At 43.0% G+C, this 22,582-nt stretch overlaps 2 long non-coding RNA genes across 2 annotated transcripts; one reads left to right on the top strand and one right to left on the bottom strand.

Moving 5' to 3' along the window:
• Nucleotides 1–8,737: 8,737 nt before the first annotated feature.
• LOC141069080 (uncharacterized) lies at nucleotides 8,738–9,095 on the bottom strand. Its single transcript, XR_012226508.1, has 3 exons — nucleotides 9,050–9,095; nucleotides 8,904–8,965; nucleotides 8,738–8,790 (listed from the first exon to the last, which is right to left on the bottom strand). It is a non-coding gene; the product is annotated as an uncharacterized lncRNA (long non-coding RNA).
• Nucleotides 9,096–20,332: 11,237 nt separating this feature from the next.
• Nucleotides 20,333–20,688, top strand: LOC141069081 (uncharacterized). Its single transcript, XR_012226509.1, has 3 exons — nucleotides 20,333–20,378; nucleotides 20,463–20,524; nucleotides 20,633–20,688. It is a non-coding gene; the product is annotated as an uncharacterized lncRNA (long non-coding RNA).
• The last annotated feature ends 1,894 nt before the right edge of the window (nucleotides 20,689–22,582 follow it).

Genomic DNA, 22,582 nt, shown 5'->3' on the forward strand with positions numbered 1-22,582 from the left:
CACCTGCACTGTAGGGGGGCCCGGGGTCAGGTACAGCTGGAAAGTACAGATACACAGGACCTGTGGACGCTGAAGTTTAGCAAGCAGTCACAGGACCTACGGTCATGTGACTGCAAGGGGGCAGGGCTTAGCGTCCTGCTTTCAGAGATGGCAGGACACTATACAGAAATACTCAGAGTTAGGCAAAATGGAGGTCATGCACAGAGAAATCAGTAAAGTACCAGGGATGAGACAGAGCGGATAGTCAGGGCCAAGCAGAAGTCAAAACTAAACAGACATAAAAGGTACCAAGCAGAATCCAAAGCAATATCCAGAGAACAGACCGAGTCGTACACAGAGAATCAAGCAACCAGAACACAGCACAAACACACTCAGGGGTCACCACACAATGCTAAGGGCGAAAGTATAACTGACGGGGATGGGAGCGTCCTGAGGCTATAAGAAGCCTCTCCCAGAACCAGGGAGAGGCCACAATCACAGCCCCAGGTGTGTAGGTAAGCCTGCACTGGGATCACAACCTTTAACCCCAGAAATGCCAGTCATCATCACTGGTTCCAGACATTAACCCCACGTGTGCGAGGCAAACCCGCACTGAGATCATGACACAAAGCACAGTAAAAGGTAAAAGAAACTGCACTCTTGTGTCCTTTGAATTGTCCCTGCATCACCTTCTCAGCACTGCTACATCTCTTGCTACCTACTACTTCCCCATCTATTCCTCAACATCTTTCATCTACACTGGGACTCAGCTCTGCCTGTGGAGAGCTATTCCACCTCTGCTGCATTCCACCATCTGTCCCATAGGATCTGCATTGCAGCGCTGGTCCCTTCTGACCAGATACCACAGGTGGCGTCATGAACTCTTATTACCAAAAACTCTTCTTTATCGTCCCCTGCAAATAATCCCCTTTCATTGGACGCCCAGGGCCATGGACCGGGTCAATGCCACTGTGACACTGTCCCTTTAAGAAAGCGGCCCAGTACCGAGTACGTACCCCTCGCCCTGGGGGTGATCCACATGGATCTCCGATGACTTTTGCAATCCAGTCGCAGATTGGGCAGACTAGACGATGGTGTCATTTGTAGTGTCATGCATTGATCTTGCATTCTTGCAGTCTGTGCCATCTCTGTTGAATCTTCTGTGCCTGTGGCTACTGCTGCTGTTACAACCTTTTTTTTTAAGTGTGGAGACTCCAAGTTGGGTCCCGATGTGGTGTGTTGCCTGTAGTGGAAGGTGTGTCAGAGGCTTATTATACCGTTTCTATTTCTGTGTAAATTGATGCCACTTTAGTGGTTTATGACAATAATTTTTTGAAATGTGGAGAATCCAAGTAGGGTCTCTTTCATGTGCGTTTCCTGTAGCAGTAGGGCTCCCAGACGGGAAGGCCTGCATTTACTTTCACTCAACTACCTGTGATACTATCCGTACAGTTTTCTATCAATAGGACTCTATGACACTGATATTTGTGCCATCTGAGTGTGGCTGGGAAAAAAAAATGTGAGCTGTTGCATGAGGTATCAGGGCTCCCAGCTAAGAATGCTTACACTGCTCCCTTAACCATATTCAAAAGGTGCTCAAAGAGTAAAAAGTGACTGGCACTTCAAAGTACATAAGCACAGATTCGGACTGATGTAATAAAACGCCCAAAGAAGAGAACCAGAATGATTAGCTAAAATAATTATACTTTATTAATATATGATAAAAACATCAAAAAGTGAGCAATATTGCTATAACAAAAAGAGCCCCCTAACCAGGGGGGACTGTGCTGCGCTGCTATGCCATAATTAATATTAAGGACCATGTTACACTACAATAATAGGATAGTATAAAAGCTAATATTCAAGTCAGTGACCTCCTAAAAATATATATATAGTGAACACAAGCATTTAAACTGCTATGCAGAATAAAGGCTAGAATAGCATGAGAGTTTGAAGATGTAAATGAAATATATTACCGAAATGGTGTTATGGAGCACAACCGTGGGAAGGCCTCAGTGTCCCTCCTCACCCTGACGCACGTTTTGCATCCAGCTTCTTCTAGGGGAGTGTTTAAGAGGATGGTTTCAAGGGTTTTAAGGAAAGATGGTGTAGCTGAACAATAGGATCCGACTGGAGTGCCGGACGCGAATGGCGCATGAAGCTCCACTCCATCATGAAAGCGTCACTTCCGGGGACGTGCTCCCCTGAACGCATGCTGGAATGCATGCAGTCTGGCTGTTGAGCACTCCCGTAAGTGTGTAAAGGAGGAAGGGAAATGCATGCGCACCATTCGGAGCCAAGCAATTCCGGGATTGCAGCCATGGTGGAGAATCAAATAACCTTTCACACAGATGGAGGATGAGGAAGAGCAGGAGGGGGTGCAGGAACTGCTGTAGGAGGTGGAGGAAACCCTGATAGAAATAGGGCCAGCAATCCTTGGCATTGGTAGTGTGGCGCCCTTGAGGCTCAGTCGCCACAGAGGTACTGCACCTCCTCCTGATATGTGGTATCCCACCATCCAGGTAAGGTGGAGACTCCTGACCACGCTCCAACACCTGCACCCCACACCACAAAGTAGTGTAGCAAAGCACCTTCGGCGGCTCCCTGCTTGGAGTATAGCAAAGCACCCATTGGTGGCTCCCTGCTTGGAACACGAAACGTGCAGGGAGGTGGGTGGAGTTAGATTACATTACATGGAGCGGGAAGAGTTTAGGACAACTGTCGGTCACTTGGTTAGAGAGTTGGAGAGAAGAAGATCCCTGGAAAGAGGGATAGATGGATGGAAGTGATGCAGCAGATCCCAGTGACCTGGGTCTGCTGGCACGGGAAAGGAAGAGAGAGAGAGCAACATAGACTGAAAGCCTGATTCTCCATAGAAAGAAAGACTAGTACGGAATGTTAGGAGTAAAAGGGAACAGAGGATGTGGGTTAGAAGAGAACCCTTCCTAGAAGTTCCAAGCGCAAGGCCGGGGCCCGGTCCCCGAGGTTGTATGGATACTAATGGTCCTGCAGCAGACACCGGAGGAATAGAAGTCGTGACCACTTTATTCCCACATAAGACTTGGGGGCACAACTGCAACTGGATAGTGAGCCGGGACATAGTAGCAAGAAGTCCCCGAAGCAGGCTACTGCTGTCTGCCGTACAAGTAGGGTTCATAAGAACATCGGACAGGAGGCACTCCAGTGTAACTCAGTACTAGGAGTACTTCATTTAAAGGCGCTATAAGAGGAGGCGTTCAGAAAGGCACAAGTTGGCGGAGTGTTGGAAAGAGTATTCCATCTGGCCTGGAGGTTGACTGAGTCCCTGACCCGGAGGACACGGCACGGAGGCAGGCACCTATTTGTACAGCAGACTGTGAGTAAAGCTTTGGAACTACATGCCCTGGTGTCCTCCACTTATTCCTGCGCCAACCTGCCCAGCACTGCTACATCCCTTGCGCCTGACACTACACCATTTACGTGTCACTTCACCTACTCTAACAAATATATCGTGGCACTACTGCGCTGGTGCACAAAAGAAGGTTCCCACACCAGTATAGATAATATAATAAATTTTTGGCACTCAACTTGTTGCAAAGTGAAGATTTTATTTGCAGTCTCAATAATTAGACGTTTCGGCTTCTACAAACAAGCCTTCATCAGTTAGCTGCAAATCAGATACAAGTGTACAGTACAAGTCAGAGGCTACACAGTGTATAGTCATTTAAGATAACATACAGCGGATAACACAACAAATTTACAATAGTGCACTAGTGATAGGTGGGATGGGTTGAGGTATAAGGGAATAAAGGGAAAATGGAAAAAAGGATGGGAAAAAAAAGGAGGTATATAACCTACCCAGACTGCTCTCTTGGAAAGATTTGCAATGTATCTGAAGTGACAGAAAAAAAAATATATATGTATATATAATGATTGCGCCAGATTGAAAAAGAGATAAAGTGAATCAATCATTGATCTGTCACTACTCACTCAGTATCAGGACACCACTGTAATAATGGTGTAAATAGTCTGATCCGTGTTAGTGACTAATCTTGTATTTATCTAAAATAATAGAAAGGAAAAAGGGGGGGTTTAACTGTAATAGAAAGCTAACATATACATGCACCACACTATTGTGATAAATGCAAATGAAGTATTATAGATACGAACCGGTAAGGATTTGTAACTGGATTGACCGGTAATAATGCCGTAAGGAATCCTATATGAGGGGTCTGTAAGTTATGAGAAGGATGAAGAAATTTCACTCAATATACTCGAAAATTGAATAGTCAACATGCCCCAATGAATCTACTCACTTAGTGTCAGGCTAGGAGTCGCCTGTGAGTTCATGCTCCATAGAATAATCTTTACCACGCTGTGTGATGTGGCTGTTAAACAGAGATGCATGGTACATGAGGGGTTAAGTACCGCTTCAAAGTACTCCTGTGTATAAAGATGCTAGGCTAAAGGTGGGCTTACCTTTGGTGGGTGGCGGCGTATTATGCCTTGGAGAACGCGGTATCCACCGCTTGTAACCCGGGTGCCCATGGCTTGTAATGTGGACTTTAAATAGACGGTGGGCAGGACCCCCCTGGACTGACTGGACCGGAAGTGACGTTGCCGTCCATGTGAATGCGCAGACAGGGTTAGAGAAATGTAGGGGCGTGTTGTGGGAGGTGGCGCTGGAGTGCACGTCATCCCACTATATGTACACAAACGTCCGTGCTCATTAGATTGTTTCTAAGAGGTGGAAAATGAGGGGATATGCATGTGGTATTGCATTTGAGTGCAGTTATGTCTGAAGAAAACGGGCAAGACGTATGATTATAGTGAAATAATTAATGTGAACAGAATGCAAATTGAGCAATCTATATTTAACTGTTTAGACCAATACTGGAAAAAAAATGTTTTGTATTGTAGTTTCCTGCGACAGAGTGAGATGGGATATCTCAATTAGTATTCTAAATCAAGAGAGATACAATTGGATGCAAAATAGAAAATAGTTTAGAAACTATAATATGTCAAAATTAGCTTGAAGGAGACAGGAAGGGGAAGTCCGAGGGAGGAACAAGGACAATCGGTGACAATTGCGTGTAGTTCAGAATTGACGACTCTGCAAGATTAAGACAATGCGTTAGGATCAGGCAATGATAACATGACTTGATGACAAAACACATTACCATATATATGTTTGTTACGATCCCAAGACTATGTGACTATATAGTCACAGACCCATTATATGAAGGACAGTAAATCATAGTCTCTATTGAGGCCCTTTGGTGCTAAAGTTTGTAGTTCATGTATCCAAAAGGCCTCTCTTCTCTTTAAGAGTTGGATACGGTTGCCACCTCTTCGTGGGAAGGGTACATGCTCAATAACACAAAATTTTAGTTGAGAAATGGTGTGGCCAGCCGTAATAAAATGATGTGGTAAAGGCAATAATGTATTTCCACACCTGATTGTGGATTTATGCTTACTTATGCGGTCCTTGATAGACTGGGTGGTTTCACCAATGTATAAAAGACCGCAAGGGCATTTAATCAGGTAAACCACATGTGATATATCACAAGTGGAGAAGTCCTTGATTTGGTAACGTTTCCCAGAGTGGGGATGATGGAAATAATCTCCCTTAAGTACGTTTTTACATTGATTACAATGTAAGCACGGGTAAGTACCTGTTTTGGGTGTGGAAAGGAATCTTTGTGTAGTTGATCTCACTCCTGGGCCTATGTCTGCTCTGATTAAGGTGTCCCTAATGTTTTTGGGGTGTTTGTAGCATGGTAAAAAATTCTGTTGGAATTCTGTAACCTCTGGATGAGCCTCCTTTAGAATGCCCCAATGTCTACGTATGGAGCGATGTAAGATCTGCGCATATAGATGATATGTGTGGACAAAGGGTAAATGTCCTGAGACCCCACTATGATTCCGGGTCGGGGGTTGTCGTGCTTGATCTAGTAGGTCTGGAGGGTAGCCCCTTGTGCGAAACTTATTATGCATCTCGTTCAATCTGATATTGCTGATTGTCGGATCAGAGACAATCCGTTCGACCCTCTTGAATTGTGACACAGGTATGGATCTTTTGGTGGAGGGGGGATGTAAGCTCTTGTAGTGTAACAGACTGTTACGGTCTGTGGTTTTGACATATAAGTCAGTGCTCAAATCTCCCTCCACACTCTTGATGACCTTTGTATCCAAAAAACTCACTGTGTGTTCATCTCTGGTCATGGTGAAAGATAGACCCGGCCAGGCATATTCAATTTATTGTAAAATGTATCTAGTGTATCAGCCGACCCCATCCAAATGCAAAAAAATGTCATCGATAAATCTCTTCCACAATTTGCAGTGGGTTTTAAAGGAAGGGTCAGGGTAGACAATATCATCTTCAAATGTTGCCATAAATGTGTTTGCATAAGGGGGCGCGACATTAGACCCCATCGCGGTCCCTTTGGTCTGTAGATAGAATGTGTCCCCAAAAAGAAAGTAGTTTTTAGTGAGTACAAGGGTTAATAATTCAATGCAAAAGTCTATCATATCGCTATCCATCTCGGATCTAGACAGGCGTCTCTTGACGCAATCAATACCTAATTCATGTGGAATTGATGTGTACAGATCTTTAACATCGAAGGACACGAGAAAAGAGTCTCCAGGGACAGGACCTAAATTTCGTAGGATTTTAAGGAAATCACCTGTATCTAATAAAAAAGAAGGTGCTTGTCTCGTAAGGGGAGTCAGAATTTTTTCCAAAAGTATGGATAATGGTGATAGGATGGAATCAGTTGACGCTACTATGGGTCGGCCAGGGGGACACTCTAATCTCTTATGGATCTTGGGAAGAATATAGAATACTGGAGTGATGGGATCAGTTTTAATCAAAAAGTCATGTGTTTTGATGTCAATAATACCCGGTGTGGTATAGTCTGTAACTACAGAATTTATACAGTCTCTAATATTCCTCACTGGATCGTGAGGTAGGACTGTATAGACGGAGCTATCATTTAATTGGCGCAACACTTCACGCATGTAGTCCTGTCTATCCATTACTACAATAGCTCCACCCTTATCAGCAGGTTTAATGATGATATTGGGATCTTGACGGAGTGCTTCCAAAGCCTGGAAGTCCACTGTGTCAAGATTGGGGGAGACATGCAGATCGCCTCTCTCTATATCCTGGCGTAGTCTTAGAAATGCCTTATCGATGAATTCGATAAATGATTCGACCGCGTGTGAGCCCGATGGTGGCCGATAGGTGCTTTTATTACGAAGTCCCAGGCGATCGATCGAAATAGGGCATGGAGTAATGGATTGAGGTCCGAGTACCTCCTTGTCCTTTTTCGCAAAATGAACCCATAATCTGATGCGGCGGTAGAATCGCTGCAGATCCATGTCCATTTGAAACGTACTGAATTTGAAGGAAGGGCAGTATGACAAGCCCTTTTGAAGAAGATTGTTCTCTGCTATGCTAAGGGACCTAGAGGAAATGTTAACCACTAGGGATTCCATACCTGGGATCTCGTGATCCTGTTCGTATCTGGATCTCTTCCTCCGTTGGCTGCGCCGAATCCTCTTCTGCGTTGACGTCTTCTTCGCTGGTCTAAAAAATACGAGGATCGATATTCTCTCCTATCGGTTTCAGAGCCCGACATGGAAGGGTCGTTCGAGGATTGCTGCTCAAACCTAGAGGAGTTGGAACGAGAGGCAGTGTTATAGCACCAATGATATACCCTATTGTTATTATAATCCTCTGTGTCCCTTTGGAATTTAATTCTCTTTCTCTGTTCAGTGTCACATTTATGTTGGTCAATAACCCCTTTAAGTTTATCTTTCAGAGTGGTGAGTTCTTCAGATGTACTGGAAGAGGCCAGTTGTGACTCAATATTTTTTATATAGTCACGGCTCTTGTTAATGGATATCTGCAGGTGCTCGACAGTGAGAGTCATCAAGTCAAACGAGCATTTATTTAATATCTGTTCAAATTTCTGGCAGAAATCTGTGGAGTCACTAAAAAGTGTTGGTCGTAGCGGAACCCGGAGTCCTCTTGGAATGCGTTGGACTCGGAGATATTCCGATAATGTTGCACAATGTAGCTCAAGATTCGTCTGATGTCTTAATTCACGCTCTAGGTCTTTCCCTCTTGTCTCCTTGGGTGGGACTTTAAGAAAATCACTAGAAAAACTAAGCTTGGACAAAATTGCATTAGTTTCTTCTTGGTTGTACGAGAAGGTTAGAGAGGACATAGTAGCCAGTGTGCACACGTAAGGGTGAATAGATCAACAAATATATTGTGGCACTACTGCGTTGGTGCACAAAAGAAGGTTCCCACACCAGTATAGATAATATAATACATTTTTGGCACTCAACTTGTTGCAAAGTGAAGATTTTATTTGCAGTCTCAATAATTAGACGCTTCGGCTTCTACAAACAAGCCTTCATCAGTTAGCTGCAAATCAGATACAAGTGTACAGTACAAGTCAGAGGCTACACAGTGTATAGTCATTTAAGATAACATACAGCGGATAACACAACAAATTTACAATAGTGCACTAGTGATAGGTGGGACGGATTGAGGTATAAGGGAATAAAGGGAAAATGGAAAAAAGGATGGGAAAAAAAAGGAGGTATATAACCTACCCAGACTGCTCTCTTGGAAAGATTTGCAATGTATCTGAAGTGACAGAAAAAAATATATATATGTATATATAATGATTGCGCCAGATTGAAAAAGAGATAAAGTGAATCAATCATTGATCTGTCACTACTCACTCAGTATCAGGACACCACTGTAATAATGGTGTAAATGGTCTGATCCGTGTTAGTGATTAATCTTGTATTTATCTTAAATAATAGAAAGAAAAAAGGGGGGTTTTAACTGTAATAGAAAGCTAACATATACTGTAAATGCACCACACTATTGTGATAAATGCAAATGAAGTATTATAGATACCAACCGGTAAGGATTTGTAACTGGATTGACCGGTAATAATGCCGTAAGGAATCCTATATGAGGGGTCTGTAAGTTATGAGAAGGATGAAGAAATTTCACTCAATATACTCGAAAATTGAATAGTCAACATGCCCCAATGAATCTACTCACTTAGTGTCAGGCTAGGAGTCGCCTGTGAGTTCATGCTCCATAGAATAATCTTTACCACGCTGTGTGATGTGGCTGTTAAACAGAGATGCATGGTACATGAGGGGTTAAGTACCGCTTCAAAGTACTCCTGTGTATAAAGATGCTAGGCTAAAGGTGGGCTTACCGTTGGTGGGTGGCGGCGTAGTATGCCTTGGAGAACGCGGTATCCTCCGCTTGTAACCCGGGTGCCCATGGCTTGTAATGTGGACTTTAAATAGACGGTGGGCGGGACCCCCCTGGACTGACTGGACCGCGTCACCGGAAGTGACAGAATTCCAACAGAATTTTTTACCGTGCTACAAATGACCCAAAAACATTAGGGACACCTTAATCAGAACAGACATAGGCCCAGGAGTGAGATCAACTACACAAAGATTCCTTTCCACATCCAAAACAGGTACTTACCCGTGCTTACATTGTAATCAATGTAATAACGTACATAAGGGAGATTATTTCCATCATCCCCACTCTGGGAAACGTTACCAAATCAAGGACTTCTCCACTTGTGATATATCACATGTGGTTTACCTGATTAAATGCCCTTGCGGTCTTTTATACATTGGTGAAACCACCCAGTCTATCAAGGACCGCATAAGTAAGCATAAATCCACAATCAGGTGTGGAAATACATTATTGCCTTTACCACATCATTTTATTACGGCTGGCCACACCATTCCTCAACTAAAATTTTGTGTTATTGAGCATGTGCCCTTCCCACAAAGAGGTGGCAACCGTATCCAACTCTTAAAGAGAAGAGAGGCCTTTTGGATACATGAACTACAAACTTTAGCACCAAAGGGCCTCAATAGAGACTATGATTTACTGTCCTTCATATAATGGGTCTGTGACTATATAGTCACATAGTCTTGGGATCGTAACAAACATATATATGGTAATGTGTTTTGTCATCAAGTCATGTTATCATTGCCTGATCCTAACGCATTGTCTTAATCTTGCAGAGTCGTCAATTCTGAACTACACGCAATTGTCACCGATTGTCCTTGTTCCTCCCTCAGACTTCCCCTTCCTGTCTCCTTCAAGCTAATTTTGACATATTATAGTTTCTAAACTATTTTCTATTTTGCATCCAATTGTATCTCTCTTGATTTAGAATACTAATTGAGATATCCCATCTCACTCTGTCGCAGGAAACTACAATACAAAAATTTTTTTTTCCAGTATTGGTCTAAACAGTTAAATATAGATTGCTCAATTTGCATACTGTTCACATTAATTATTTCACTATAATCATACGTCTTGCCCGTTTTCTTCAGACATAACTGCACTCAAATGCAATACCACATGCATATCCCCTCATTTTCCACCTCTTAGAAACAATCTAATGAGCACGGACGTTTTGTGTACATATAGTGGGATGACGTGCACTCCAGCGCCACCTCCCACAACACGCCCCTAAATTTCTCTAACCCTGTCTGCGCATTCACATGGACGGCAACGTCACTTCCGGTCCAGTCAGTCCAGGGGGGTCCCGCCCACCGTCTATTTAAAGTCCACATTACAAGCCATGGGCACCCGGGTTACAAGCGGTGGATACCGCGTTCTCCAAGGCATACTACGCCGCCACCCACCAACGGTAAGCCCACCTTTAGCCTAGCATCTTTATACACAGGAGTACTTTGAAGCGGTACTTAACCCCTCATGTACCATGCATCTCTGTTTAACAGCCACATCACACAGCGTGGTAAAGATTATTCTATGGAGCATGAACTCACAGGCGACTCCTAGCCTGACACTAAGTGAGTAGATTCATTGGGGCATGTTGACTATTCAATTTTCGAGTATATTGAGTGAAATTTCTTCATCCTTCTCATAACTTACAGACCCCTCATATAGGATTCCTTACGGCATTATTACCGGTCAATCCAGTTACAAATCCTTACCGGTTCGTATCTATAATACTTCATTTGCATTTATCACAATAGTGTGGTGCATGTATATGTTAGCTTTCTATTACAGTTAAAACCCCCCTTTTTTCTTTCTATTATTTAAGATAAATACAAGATTAGTCACTAACACGGATCAGACCATTTACACCATTATTACAGTGGTGTCCTGATACTGAGTGAGTAGTGACAGATCAATGATTGATTCACTTTATCTCTTTTTCAATCTGGCGCAATCATTATATATACATATATATATTTTTTTCTGTCACTTCAGATACATTGCAAATCTTTCCAAGAGAGCAGTCTGGGTAGGTTATATACCTCCTTTTTTTTCCCATCCTTTTTTCCATTTTCCCTTTATTCCCTTATACCTCAATCCGTCCCACCTATCACTAGTGCACTATTGTAAATTTGTTCTGTTATTTGCTGTATGTTATCCTAAATGACTATACACTGTGTAGCCTCTGACTTGTACTGTACACTTGTATCTGATTTGCAGCTAACTGATGAAGGCTTGTTTGTAGAAGCCGAAGCGTCTAATTATTGAGACTGCAAATAAAATCTTCACTTTGCAACAAGTTGAGTGCCAAAAATGTATTATATTATCTATACTGGTGTGGGAACCTTCTTTTGTGCACCAACGCAGTAGTGCCACAATATATTTGTTGATCTATTCACCCTTACGTGTGCACACTGGCTACTATGTCCTCTCTAACCTTCTCGTACAACCAAGAAGAAACTAATGCAATTTTGTCCAAGCTTAGTTTTTCTAGTGATTTTCTTAAAGTCCCACCCAAGGAGACAAGAGGGAAAGACCTAGAGCGTGAATTAAGACATCAGACGAATCTTGAGCTACATTGTGCAACATTATCGGAATATCTCCGAGTCCAACACATTCCAAGAGGACTCCGGGCCCCGCTACGACCAACACTTTTTAGTGACTCCACAGATTTCTGCCAGAAATTTGAACAGATATTAAATAAATGCTCGTTTGACTTGATGACTCTCACTGTCGAGCACCTGCAGATATCCATTAACAAGAGCCGTGACAATATAAAAAATTTTGAGTCACAACTGGCCTCTTCCAGTACATCTGAAGAACTCACCACTCTGAAAGATAAACTTAAAGGGGTTATTGACCAACATAAATGTGACACTGAACAGAGAAAGAGAATTAAATTCCAAAGGGACACAGGATTATAATAACAATAGGGTCTATCATTGGCGCTATAACACTGCCTCTCGTTCCAACTCCTCTAGGTTTGAGCAGCAATCCTCGAACGACCCTTCCACGTCGGGCTCTGAAACCGATAGGAGAGAATATCGATCCTCGTATTTTTTAGACCAGCGAAGAAGACGTCCACGCAGAAGAGGATTCGGCGCAGCCAACGGAGGAAGAGATCCAGATACGAACAGGATCACGAGATCCCAGGTATGGAATCCCTAGTGGTTAACACTTCCTCTAGGTCCCTTAGCATAGCAGAGAACAATCTTCTTCAAAAGGGCTTGTCATACTGCCCTTCCTTCAAATTCAGTACGTTTCAAATGGACATGGATCTGCAGCGATTCTACCGCCGCATCAGATTATTGGTTCATTTTGCAAAAAAGGACAAGGAGGTACTCGGACCTCAATCCATTACTCCATGCCCTATTTCGATCGATCGCCTAGGACTTCGTAATAAAAGCACCTATCGGTCACCATCGGGCTCACACGCGATCGAATCATTTATCGAATTCATCGATAAGGCATTTCTAAGACTACGCCAGGATATAGAGAGAGCGATCTGCATGTCTCCCCCAATCTTGACACAGTGGACTTCCAGGCTTTGGAAGCACTCCGTCAAGATCCCAATATCATCATTACACCTGCTGATAAGGGTGGAGCTATTGTAGTAATGGATAGACAGGACTACATGCGTGAAGTGTTGCGCCAATTAAATGATAGCTCCGTCTATACAGTCCTACCTCACGATCCAGTGAGGAATATTAGAGACTGTATAAATTCTGTAGTTACAGACTATACCACACCGGGTATTATTGACATCAAAACACATGACTTTTTGATTAAAACTGATCCCATCACTCCAGTATTCTATATTCTTCCCAAGATCCATAAGAGATTAGAGTGTCCCCCTGGCCGACCCATAGTAGCGTCAACTGATTCCATCTTATCACCATTATCCATACTTTTGGAAAAAATTCTGACTCCCCTTACGAGACAAGCACCTTCTTTTTCATTAGATACAGGTGATTTCCTTAAAATCCTACGAAATTTAGGTCCTGTCCCTGGAGACTCTTTTCTCGTGTCCTTCGATGTTAAAGATCTGTACACATCAATTCCACATGAATTAGGTATTGATTGCGTCAAGAGACGCCTGTCTAGATCCGAGATGGATAGCGATATGATAGACTTTTGCATTGAATTATTAACCCTTGTACTCACTAAAAACTACTTTCTTTTTGGGGACACATTCTATCTACAGACCAAAGGGACCGCGATGGGGTCTAATGTCGTGCCCCCTTAAGCAAACACATTTATGGCAACATTTGAAGATGATATTGTCTACCCTGACCCTTCCTTTAAAACCCACTGCAAATTGTGGAAGAGATTTATCGATGACATTTTTTGCATTTGGACGGGGCCGGCTGATACACTAGATACATTTTACAATAAATTGAATATGGCCTGGCCGGGTCTATCTTTCACCATGACCAGAGATGAACACACAGTGAGTTTTTTGGATACAAAGGTCATCAAGAGTGTGGAGGGAGATTTGAGCACTGACTTATATGTCAAAACCACAGACCGTAACAGTCTGTTACACTACAAGAGCTTACATCCCCCCTCCACCAAAAGATCCATACCTGTGTCACAATTCAAAAGGGTCGAACGGATTGTCTCTGATCCGACAATCAGCAATATCAGATTGAACGAGATGCATAATAAGTTTCGCACAAGGGGCTACCCTCCAGACCTACTAGATCAAGCACGACAACCCCCGACCCGGAATCATAGTGGGGTCTCAGGGCGTTTACCCTTTGTCCACACATATCATCCATATGCGCAGATCTTACATCGCTCCATACGTAGACATTGGGGCATTCTAAAGGAGGCTCATCCAGAGGTTACAGAATTCCAACAGAATTTTTTACCGTGCTACAAACACCCCAAAAACATTAGGGACACCTTAATCAGAGCAGACATAGGCCCAGGAGTGAGATCAACTACACAAAGATTCCTTTCCACACCCAAAACAGGTACTTACCCGTGCTTACATTGTAATCAATGTAATAACGTACATAAGGGAGATTATTTCCATCATCCCCACTCTGGGAAACGTTACCAAATCAAGGACTTCTCCACTTGTGATACATCACATGTGGTTTACCTGATTAAATGCCCTTGCGGTCTTTTATACATTGGTGAAACCACCCAGTCTATCAAGGACCGCATAAGTAAGCATAAATCCACAATCAGGTGTGGAAATACATTATTGCCTTTACCACATCATTTTATTACGGCTGGCCACACCATTCCTCAACTAAAATTTTGTGTTATTGAGCATGTGCCCTTCCCACGAAGAGGTGGCAACCGTATCCAACTCTTAAAGAGAAGAGAGGCCTTTTGGATACATGAACTACAAACTTTAGCACCAAAGGGCCTCAATAGAGACTATGATTTACTGTCCTTCATATAATGGGTCTGTGACTATATAGTCACATAGTCTTGGGATCGTAACAAACATATATATGGTAATGTGTTTTGTCATCAAGTCATGTTATCATTGCCTGATCCTAACGCATTGTCTTAATCTTGCAGAGTCGTCAATTCTGAACTACACGCAATTGTCACCGATTGTCCTTGTTCCTCCCTCAGACTTCCCCTTCCTGTCTCCTTCAAGCTAATTTTGACATATTATAGTTTCTAAACTATTTTCTATTTTGCATCCAATTGTATCTCTCTTGATTTAGAATACTAATTGAGATATCCCATCTCACTCTGTCGCAGGAAACTACAATACAAAACATTTTTTTTCCAGTATTGGTCTAAACAGTTAAATATAGATTGCTCAATTTGCATACTGTTCACATTAATTATTTCACTATAATCATACGTCTTGCCCGTTTTCTTCAGACATAACTGCACTCAAATGCAATACCACATGCATATCACCTCATTTTCCACCTCTTAGAAACAATCTAATGAGCACGGACGTTTGTGTACATATAGTGGGATGACGTGCACTCCAGCGCCACCTCCCACAACACGCCCCTACATTTCTCTAACCCTGTCTGCGCATTCACATGGACGGCAACGTCACTTCCGGTCCAGTCAGTCCAGGGGGGTCCCGCCCACCGTCTATTTAAAGTCCACATTACAAGCCATGGGCACCCGGGTTACAAGCGGTGGATACCGCGTTCTCCAAGGCATAATACGCCGCCACCCACCAACGGTAAGCCCACCTTTAGCCTAGCATCTTTATACACAGGAGTACTTTGAAGCGGTACTTAACCCCTCATGTACCATGCATCTCTGTTTAACAGCCACATCACACAGCGTGGTAAAGATTATTCTATGGAGCATGAACTCACAGGCGACTCCTAGCCTGACACTAAGTGAGTAGATTCATTGGGGCATGTTGACTATTCAATTTTCGAGTATATTGAGTGGAATTTCTTCATCCTTCTCATAACTTACAGACCCCTCATATAGGATTCCTTACGGCATTATTACCGGTCAATCCAGTTACAAATCCTTACCGGTTCGTATCTATAATACTTCATTTGCATTTATCACAATAGTGTGGTGCATGTATATGTTAGCTTTCTATTACAGTTAAACCCCCCCTTTTTTCTTTCTATTATTTAAGATAAATACAAGATTAGTCACTAACACGGATCAGACCATTTACACCATTATTACAGTGGTGTCCTGATACTGAGTGAGTAGTGACAGATCAATGATTGATTCACTTTATCTCTTTTTCAATCTGGCGCAATCATTATATATACATATATATTTTTTTCTGTCACTTCAGATACATTGCAAATCTTTCCAAGAGAGCAGTCTGGGTAGGTTATATACCTCCTTTTTTTTCCCATCCTTTTTTCCATTTTCCCTTTATTCCCTTATACCTCAATCCGTCCCACCTATCACTAGTGCACTATTGTAAATTTGTTCTGTTATTTGCTGTATGTTATCCTAAATGACTATACACTGTGTAGCCTCTGACTTGTACTGTACACTTGTATCTGATTTGCAGCTAACTGATGAAGGCTTGTTTGTAGAAGCCGAAGCGTCTAATTATTGAGACTGCAAATAAAATCTTCACTTTGCAACAAGTTGAGTGCCAAAAATGTATTATATTATCTATACTGGTGTGGGAACCTTCTTTTGTGCACCAACGCAGTAGTGCCACAATATATTTGTTGATCTATTCACCCTTACGTGTGCACACTGGCTACTATGTCCTCTCTAACCTTCTCGTACAACCAAGAAGAAACTAATGCAATTTTGTCCAAGCTTAGTTTTTCTAGTGATTTTCTTAAAGTCCCACCCAAGGAGACAAGAGGGAAAGACCTAGAGCGTGAATTAAGACATCAGACGAATCTTGAGCTACATTGTGCAACATTATCGGAATATCTCCGAGTCCAACGCATTCCAAGAGGACTCCGGGCCCCGCTACGACCAACACTTTTTAGTGACTCCACAGATTTCTGCCAGAAATTTGAACAGATATTAAATAAATGCTCGTTTGACTTGATGACTCTCACTGTCGAGCACCTGCAGATATCCATTAACAAGAGCCGTGACAATATAAAAAATTTTGAGTCACAACTGGCCTCTTCCAGTACATCTGAAGAACTCACCACTCTGAAAGATAAACTTAAAGGGGTTATTGACCAACATAAATGTGACACTGAACAGAGAAAGAGAATTAAATTCCAAAGGGACACAGGATTATAATAACAATAGGGTCTATCATTGGCGCTATAACACTGCCTCTCGTTCCAACTCCTCTAGGTTTGAGCAGCAATCCTCGAACGACCCTTCCACGTCGGGCTCTGAAACCGATAGGAGAGAATATCGATCCTCGTATTTTTTAGACCAGCGAAGAAGACGTCCACGCAGAAGAGGATTCGGCGCAGCCAACGGAGGAAGAGATCCAGATACGAACAGGATCACGAGATCCCAGGTATGGAATCCCTAGTGGTTAACACTTCCTCTAGGTCCCTTAGCATAGCAGAGAACAATCTTCTTCAAAAGGGCTTGTCATACTGCCCTTCCTTCAAATTCAGTACGTTTCAAATGGACATGGATCTGCAGCGATTCTACCGCCGCATCAGATTATTGGTTCATTTTGCAAAAAAGGACAAGGAGGTACTCGGACCTCAATCCATTACTCCATGCCCTATTTCGATCGATCGCCTAGGACTTCGTAATAAAAGCACCTATCGGTCACCATCGGGCTCACACGCGATCGAATCATTTATCGAATTCATCGATAAGGCATTTCTAAGACTACGCCAGGATATAGAGAGAGCGATCTGCATGTCTCCCCCAATCTTGACACAGTGGACTTCCAGGCTTTGGAAGCACTCCGTCAAGATCCCAATATCATCATTACACCTGCTGATAAGGGTGGAGCTATTGTAGTAATGGATAGACAGGACTACATGCGTGAAGTGTTGCGCCAATTAAATGATAGCTCCGTCTATACAGTCCTACCTCACGATCCAGTGAGGAATATTAGAGACTGTATAAATTCTGTAGTTACAGACTATACCACACCGGGTATTATTGACATCAAAACACATGACTTTTTGATTAAAACTGATCCCATCACTCCAGTATTCTATATTCTTCCCAAGATCCATAAGAGATTAGAGTGTCCCCCTGGCCGACCCATAGTAGCGTCAACTGATTCCATCTTATCACCATTATCCATACTTTTGGAAAAAATTCTGACTCCCCTTACGAGACAAGCACCTTCTTTTTCATTAGATACAGGTGATTTCCTTAAAATCCTACGAAATTTAGGTCCTGTCCCTGGAGACTCTTTTCTCGTGTCCTTCGATGTTAAAGATCTGTACACATCAATTCCACATGAATTAGGTATTGATTGCGTCAAGAGACGCCTGTCTAGATCCGAGATGGATAGCGATATGATAGACTTTTGCATTGAATTATTAACCCTTGTACTCACTAAAAACTACTTTCTTTTTGGGGACACATTCTATCTACAGACCAAAGGGACCGCGATGGGGTCTAATGTCGTGCCCCCTTAAGCAAACACATTTATGGCAACATTTGAAGATGATATTGTCTACCCTGACCCTTCCTTTAAAACCCACTGCAAATTGTGGAAGAGATTTATCGATGACATTTTTTGCATTTGGACGGGGCCGGCTGATACACTAGATACATTTTACAATAAATTGAATATGGCCTGGCCGGGTCTATCTTTCACCATGACCAGAGATGAACACACAGTGAGTTTTTTGGATACAAAGGTCATCAAGAGTGTGGAGGGAGATTTGAGCACTGACTTATATGTCAAAACCACAGACCGTAACAGTCTGTTACACTACAAGAGCTTACATCCCCCCTCCACCAAAAGATCCATACCTGTGTCACAATTCAAAAGGGTCGAACGGATTGTCTCTGATCCGACAATCAGCAATATCAGATTGAACGAGATGCATAATAAGTTTCGCACAAGGGGCTACCCTCCAGACCTACTAGATCAAGCACGACAACCCCCGACCCGGAATCATAGTGGGGTCTCAGGGCGTTTACCCTTTGTCCACACATATCATCCATATGCGCAGATCTTACATCGCTCCATACGTAGACATTGGGGCATTCTAAAGGAGGCTCATCCAGAGGTTACAGAATTCCAACAGAATTTTTTACCGTGCTACAAACACCCCAAAAACATTAGGGACACCTTAATCAGAGCAGACATAGGCCCAGGAGTGAGATCAACTACACAAAGATTCCTTTCCACACCCAAAACAGGTACTTACCCGTGCTTACATTGTAATCAATGTAATAACGTACATAAGGGAGATTATTTCCATCATCCCCACTCTGGGAAACGTTACCAAATCAAGGACTTCTCCACTTGTGATACATCACATGTGGTTTACCTGATTAAATGCCCTTGCGGTCTTTTATACATTGGTGAAACCACCCAGTCTATCAAGGACCGCATAAGTAAGCATAAATCCACAATCAGGTGTGGAAATACATTATTGCCTTTACCACATCATTTTATTACGGCTGGCCACACCATTCCTCAACTAAAATTTTGTGTTATTGAGCATGTGCCCTTCCCACGAAGAGGTGGCAACCGTATCCAACTCTTAAAGAGAAGAGAGGCCTTTTGGATACATGAACTACAAACTTTAGCACCAAAGGGCCTCAATAGAGACTATGATTTACTGTCCTTCATATAATGGGTCTGTGACTATATAGTCACATAGTCTTGGGATCGTAACAAACATATATATGGTAATGTGTTTTGTCATCAAGTCATGTTATCATTGCCTGATCCTAACGCATTGTCTTAATCTTGCAGAGTCGTCAATTCTGAACTACACGCAATTGTCACCGATTGTCCTTGTTCCTCCCTCAGACTTCCCCTTCCTGTCTCCTTCAAGCTAATTTTGACATATTATAGTTTCTAAACTATTTTCTATTTTGCATCCAATTGTATCTCTCTTGATTTAGAATACTAATTGAGATATCCCATCTCACTCTGTCGCAGGAAACTACAATACAAAACATTTTTTTTCCAGTATTGGTCTAAACAGTTAAATATAGATTGCTCAATTTGCATACTGTTCACATTAATTATTTCACTATAATCATACGTCTTGCCCGTTTTCTTCAGACATAACTGCACTCAAATGCAATACCACATGCATATCACCTCATTTTCCACCTCTTAGAAACAATCTAACGAGCACGGACGTTTTGTGTACATATAGTGGGATGACGTGCACTCCAGCGCCACCTCCCACAACACGCCCCTACATTTCTCTAACCCTGTCTGCGCATTCACATGGACGGCAACGTCACTTCCGGTCCAGTCAGTCCAGGGGGGTCCCGCCCACCGTCTATTTAAAGTCCACATTACAAGCCATGGGCACCCGGGTTACAAGCGGTGGATACCGCGTTCTCCAAGGCATAATACGCCGCCACCCACCAACGGTAAGCCCACCTTTAGCCTAGCATCTTTATACACAGGAGTACTTTGAAGCGGTACTTAACCCCTCATGTACCATGCATCTCTGTTTAACAGCCACATCACACAGCGTGGTAAAGATTATTCTATGGAGCATGAACTCACAGGCGACTCCTAGCCTGACACTAAGTGAGTAGATTCATTGGGGCATGTTGACTATTCAATTTTCGAGTATATTGAGTGGAATTTCTTCATCCTTCTCATAACTTACAGACCCCTCATATAGGATTCCTTACGGCATTATTACCGGTCAATCCAGTTACAAATCCTTACCGGTTCGTATCTATAATACTTCATTTGCATTTATCACAATAGTGTGGTGCATGTATATGTTAGCTTTCTATTACAGTTAAACCCCCCCTTTTTTCTTTCTATTATTTAAGATAAATACAAGATTAATCACTAACACGGATCAGACCATTTACACCATTATTACAGTGGTGTCCTGATACTGAGTGAGTAGTGACAGATCAATGATTGATTCACTTTATCTCTTTTTCAATCTGGCGCAATCATTATATATACATATATATTTTTTTCTGTCACTTCAGATACATTGCAAATCTTTCCAAGAGAGCAGTCTGGGTAGGTTATATACCTCCTTTTTTTTCCCATCCTTTTTTCCATTTGCCCTTTATTCCCTTATACCTCAACCCGTCCCACCTATCACTAGTGCACTATTGTAAATTTGTTGAGTTATCCGCTGTATGTTATCTTAAATGACTATACACTGTGTAGCCTCTGACTTGTACTGTACACTTTTATCTGATTTGCAGCTAACTGATGAAGGCTTGTTTGTAGAAGCCGAAACGTCTAATTATTGAGACTGCAAATAAAATCTTCACTTTGCAACAAGTTGAGTGCCAAAAATTTATTATACTTCACCTACTCTGCCCTGGGACTACAGCCCTGCCTGTGGAGGGCTATAACATCACTGCTGCACCACACCATCTGTCCCAGAGGATCTGTCTGCAGCGCCGGCTTACATCTTCATTGCCGAACACCACAGGTGGCGTCACAACTTACACATTGACACTGAACATTTACAATAGGCGCCCAGGGCCACGGACCGGGTTCCAGCTACCGTGACATCTCCCATTGAGGACGATCGGGCCCAGTACCGAGTACCCCACTGCCCTGGGTGTGAGGGCGTCCCATTTTTGGTGTCACGAACAGGATGACGAGACCCGATGCCATCGGGTTCTGTGTGCCTAAGACTTAAAACTTTTGGAAATGTGCAGAAAACCCAATTTAATAGACTGTGAAATGAATGTTAAAAATGGCCGCTGGTGGGGTGAAGAAGGGCGTGACAATATGGGTGGTCCTAAGAAAAGAGCACGGACTGTCCTGGGCCTCCCCTGTCTGAACTTCTATGCGACAGCAACATGGCCCACCCCCTGAGGGGTTCGTATACTGGCTTGGTGTGGAGGAGTAGGAAGGAGACGCCGCCCTCAGAAGGAGGAGCGGAAGCCAGTGGCGGGAAAAGAGCAGAGACAGGAAGAAGAAGGTGAGAGAGAAGCCGCTATCATGGAGGGAGAAAGGAGGCCTGATGAGCGAAGGGAGGTTGAGCTGAATCTCCCAGGCGCTGCAACTGAAGGCTCCGATCTGGCTTCCACAATGAACCGCCGGCAGCTGGAGGAGGAAATAGCCCAGCTGACAACCTGTCTGCGACTGAGGCAGGAGGAAGAGCCTTATTACCAACAGTGAGGCTGATTTAATCAGTAGTAGAGTTGAGCGACTTTTGGTTTTTTAGGGTCGAGTTTCGTTTCATGAAACCCGACTTTTCCAAAAGTCGGGTACAGCAAAATCGGCCGACTATAGGGAAAAGTCGGGGGTCCGACCGAAAAACGAAACCCAATGTAAGTCAATGGGGAATTAAAGTCGGCAGTGAGAGGAGGACAGGAAACACACCTACAGTGCCCATTTGAATGCCAAAAGCATCAATTCTTATTACTTAAGCTTGTCAACCTTAATTAACTTCACAATACTAGTTACGCACTGAAAAATGGGGGTTATTTGGCTGCAGTTGTGGGGGGGTAGGGCTGGCTCCAGGTTTTCGTGGGCCCAGGGCCAAAGAGCGCCCCTTTAACACATACCACAACTCATGATGCTCCGATACGGCAGAGAAATAGCGGTATAGTACAATGAAAAATACTTCACTTCTTACATCTCATGACTGATATCCATTCTAAATTCTCCAATACCTCCAAAAACGGACAGTATATAACTCCATGCAGTATTATGGCCAGCGCTTAGTGTGCTATACAGAGTAATGAGGCCCATATATTTCTCAATATGGAATCATTGATCCCATATAATGTTTCAAACCATAC

Source organism: Dendrobates tinctorius, unplaced genomic scaffold, assembly GCF_039654945.1.
Source record: "Dendrobates tinctorius isolate UK_male_01 unplaced genomic scaffold, ASM3965494v1 ptg000256l, whole genome shotgun sequence".
Taxonomy (NCBI): Eukaryota; Metazoa; Chordata; class Amphibia; order Anura; family Dendrobatidae; genus Dendrobates; species Dendrobates tinctorius.